Here is a 4,945-nt window from a genome sequence, read left to right as displayed (position 1 = left end):
CCAATTTAACAACGCAATAGAAATCTAACAAAACTTCGTAAAAGTTGAAAGATTCCGACAGAACTTACACAGAAGTATTCCAATAACTTAAGGGTCTCACTAATTTTTTATATTCACTTGTTGAACACAATCGAAAAAAGGAAATCAAAGAAGTAGAAAGAAGAAAGAAAAGAAAAATAAAAAGATATAAAAGGAAGAATACAGAACGTTAACAAAGTTTTAATTATGTTTCTGTCTTAACCACCAACGCACTTCCGACAACAAGTAAAAAAAATTCCCCTAACGCATATGGTGGGATTCAAACTCAAAACTAGACAAGATACATATAAATGTTTAATCAGTGAACTAGCAAGCTTATTCTTGACATAAATTTGTACAAAATTACACTTAACCATATATCGCATGGATAGAGGTTGTTCTAAAAAGATAAAACTTTTAACAATACAACTCGAGCTCCAGACCTTAAACACAAAAGCAAATCACATGACCACAGATATAGAAATTTAATTACTGCAGATTCTCACAATTAAATTTTTAAAATTTTGGGTCATTACAACTCTCTCCCCCTACAAGAAATTTCGGCCTTAAAACTTACCTGACTCAAACAGATACAGATACAACTGTCGGATTGATTCTTCAGGTTCCCAATTGGCCCCCTCAAAACCATGTTTCTGCCACAAAACTTTTACTAGAGGAATAATTTTCTTCCTTAATACTTTAACATCACGTTCTAAGATCTGGATCGATTCCTCCTCAAATGTTAGATCCGATCGTAACTCGATTTCGTCTACAAGGACAATATGCGACGGATCAGATCGATACCGTCTCAACATGGAGACATGAAACACATTATGAATTTGTTTTAATTCTAACGACAATTTTAACTAATACGCAATGGGTCTGACACACTTCAAAATACGATAAGGTCCAATAAACATTGGGCTCAACTTGCCCTTGCGTCCAAATTAGATGACCTTTTTCCACAGTGATACCTTTAGAAACACTTGATCACCTACTATAAAACTCAATATCCTTTCTTTTTAAATCCGCATAAGAATTCTGTCGGTTAGAGGCTGATTTCAGGCGATCACAAATTACTTTCACAATACTCTCAGTTTCAGAAACTAGCTCAGGACCTAATACCCGGTATTCACTTAATTATGTCTAACATAACGGAGTACGATATTTACGACCATACAAGGCCTCGTAGGGTGCCATCTGAATACTATAATGGAAGCTGTTATTGTATGCAAACTTAGCCAACGGTAGATACTCCTCCCAACTACCTCGGAAGTCTATCACACAACTCCGAAGCATATCCTCCAAAATCTGAATGACTCGCTCAGATTGTCCGTCGATCTGAGGGTGATATGCAGTATTGAAATTAAGTCGGGTGCCTAAGACCTCATGAAGTTTCTTCCAGAATCAAGATGTGAATCGTGGGTCTCTGTCAGAGATAATTGAAACTGGAACCCTGTGTAGTCTCATAATTTCAGCAATATACAGTTTAGCTAACTTCTGTAAGGAGTAATCTGTTCGGATAGGAATGAAATAGGCTGATTTGGTCAACCGATCAATAATGACCCAAACTAAATCTTTCTCAGTGGGAGTTAAAGGTAATCCACTAACAAAATCCATTGTTAATTACTCTTATTTCTACTACGAAATCTTAACTGGCTGAAGCAATCCAGAGGGTAACTGATGTTTAGCCTTAACTTTTTAACACGTCGGATAGTGGGGTACAAAAATGACTATCTCCTATTTCAATCTGGGCCATCAATATAACTCTCAAAGATCCCGATACATTTTGTTCCCACCAGGATGCATAGCATAGGGACTACTATGCGCCTTCTGTAAGTTCGAATGCATAAACTCTTTATCATTAGGTACACAAATCTAACTTTTGAAACACAACACATTATAGCTGTTCAAGCTAAAATTGAAAGTCTCGTTTGAACCAACATGTTGCAATTGCTAAACTAAGGACTCATCGCTCAACTGTTTAGCTCGAATATGCTCCACCCAAATCAGTTTAACCTGTAATTCTACTAACAACCCCCATCCTCAACCAAACTCAAACGAGCTAACATTGCTCTTATATCAGTCATCGCTCTACGGTTGAGGGCATCAGCTACCACATTAGCCTTTCCTAGATGGTACTCTATTGTGAAATCATAATCTGTAATAGCCCGTGTTTGGGGTTAATCGGAACAGTAGTTTTGGGACCACAAATATAAAGTAAAAATATTTATTTTATTATTTTATTATGGTTTATAGCATGATAGAATTATTGTGTGAAATTTTTGTAAAGAAATTTTATCGTTTAAAGGCTTAATTTGATAAAAAGGACTAAATCGCGTAAGACGTAAAAGTTAAATTCTAAAGCTAAAAGTATTAGATAGTTATGAAATTTCAAATTTGAGGGTTTTATGTGGTAATTAACCCATTGGAATTATGAATGGACAAATATGTGCTTTATTAATAAAAATTTCAAGGTTAATTAATAAGGTTATAATGGTAATTATGAAATAAATTAAGTTAAATAATAAAATCATGGTGTCATCTTCACCATTTAATTTCCTCCATCGAAAATACATGAAGAAAAACATCCATGGATGAAGCTATATTCGGCCTAGCTTGTGAGCTAAATTGTAAGTTCATTTTTGTTCTTATGCTTTTGAATTCGAAACTGTTAAAGATTTAACATGTTTCCATTGTTAACTGCTTGAGTAAATTGATGATTTATGATAGATTATGAATATTTGATGTTAGATTTTCATATTTTATAAAGTGATTTTTGAGAAAAATGTCAATTTTGGGCTAAATTGTGAAATATGGAAATTTATGGTTAAAATGTGAAATAAATTGAAATTATGGGCTGATAGTAATATGTGGAAAATTCGGCTAGTTTGGGTTTGTGTTTAATTCATGAAATTGTGATTTTATGTGATAAGGACTAAATTGCAAAAATGTGAAATTATAGGGGGAAAATGTAAATGTACTTTAAAGTAAATTTTGGATTAAATTGAATAGAAGATAATTGAATAAGTTAATTTTTATATTAGCTAGATTGAGAAAAGCGGAATTGGGATCTAGATCGAGGGAAAATCAAAGTATCAAATTAGTCGACCTAATTCGTCGTTTCAGCGAATGAGGTAAGTTCGTATGTTTAATAAGCATTAAATTATACATTTTTAAATGCTTAATTGAGATAATTATGTTGAATGCTTAAATATTGAATTTAATTGTGATTACAATGCTTTGGAAATGTTCGACAGAGATTCGACAAAGTAAAAGTCCCGGTTGAACCTTATGAATAGATAGGATACAAATGTCATGACATTAGGGTTACCAAGATTACGTGTAAGACCATATCTGGGATATGGCATTGATATGAGACTTCGTGTAAGACCATGTCTGGGATATTGGCATCGATATGTGATTTCGTGTAAGACCATGGCTGGGATATTGGAATCGATACGAGATTATATGTAAGACCATATCTGGGATATGACATTATTACGGTACTATATGTACAAGATCCCCGAGTATCCTTTAGTATTCCAAATGGTTCAACGGGAAAAGTGGATGAAACATGGTTATAAGTGATGGTACAACGAAAGTAAAGTATTCGTGACAGAAATCAACAAGTAAGTGAAAGTTGAGAATGAAAGTAGGATCGAGTTAAGCAAGACAGGTACATACAGGACCTATGTGAGAATCGAATGAAAGTGAATTGGTGAGTTCATACTGTATCATGTATATGAACTGAGAAATATATGTGTTTAAATAAGTTGTATACCAAAATGTATTCATTTGGCTATATGGAAGTATGAATTGAATGTTATATGAGAATTAAATTGATTAAACTTGTGAAAGCTAAGGTTAGCTATGTAAATGATTATGTGATTGAATTGTGAGATCATATGAATTGTGTTATACTTTATGTAATTACGTAAATGTGTTTAATTGCTAATATGAGTTTATTAGCCGTACGAACTTACTAAGCTTTATAGCTTGCTTTGTGTTATTTTTTTCTATGTTTATAGTGTTTCGAAGGCTCGCTCGAGTTAGAAGTCGTCGGAGATCCCATCACACTATCCAACTATGGTTTCGGTACTTAAAAGATTTGTAATTTTGGTTATGTGGCATGTATAGGCTAGTTGGTTTGTTAATTGTATAAGTGATTTTGGCTATTGGTGCCTTTATGTCTGAAATGTATTGAGCCATGAGATTTGGCTTGTTTATAATGTGAGGTTTGATATGTAGATGGTTTATTAATTGGTATGTGGTTGTGGTTATGTGGTAAGCTTTAGTAAAGTTATTGATGCATTAGTGGAAGTGTCCAAATTGATATTCACGATTGATAAATAATGGTATTTATGTGTTTGTTTATACTGGTATTAAGAGTTTAGGTTGTATTTCAAATGATAAAAAAGGAATGGAGTATTTTAGGTTTAAAAGACATTGATTTACATGCCTTGTTAAATTGGTTTTAAATGATGATTGTTTGGTTAAATAATAAATCATATCGATTTGGTATGTTTGTGGTTAGACAAAAGTTTGTGTATGTATAGATGAAATGGTTGAATTGGTATGGCATGTTTGATGCATGAATTCACAATGTTTAAGCTACCTATTGTGTATAAAAATGGTATATTTTGTGCTTGTGTAGGGTTGACCCTTATGGTTGGCGAATTAGCCTTGCAAATGGCCTATATTCATCCATACGGCTGCTCACACGGGCGTGTGACGTCTGTTACTTAGAAAATTCTTGAAGTTTCAAAAATTTTATGTGTAACCATTTTAGTCCCGAACCTTCTTAAAAACATGTTTTAGACCTCGTAGACCTATTTAAGGGACAATGCAATTATGAATGAATGTGATATAATGATACACGATCAATGTATATAAAATGTTTGTATAATGATGTGAATTGTTCAGT

This window comes from Gossypium raimondii, chromosome 8 (assembly GCF_025698545.1).
Source record: "Gossypium raimondii isolate GPD5lz chromosome 8, ASM2569854v1, whole genome shotgun sequence".
NCBI lineage: Eukaryota > Viridiplantae > Streptophyta > Magnoliopsida > Malvales > Malvaceae > Gossypium > Gossypium raimondii.
Note: the sequence above shows the minus strand (reverse complement) of the source record.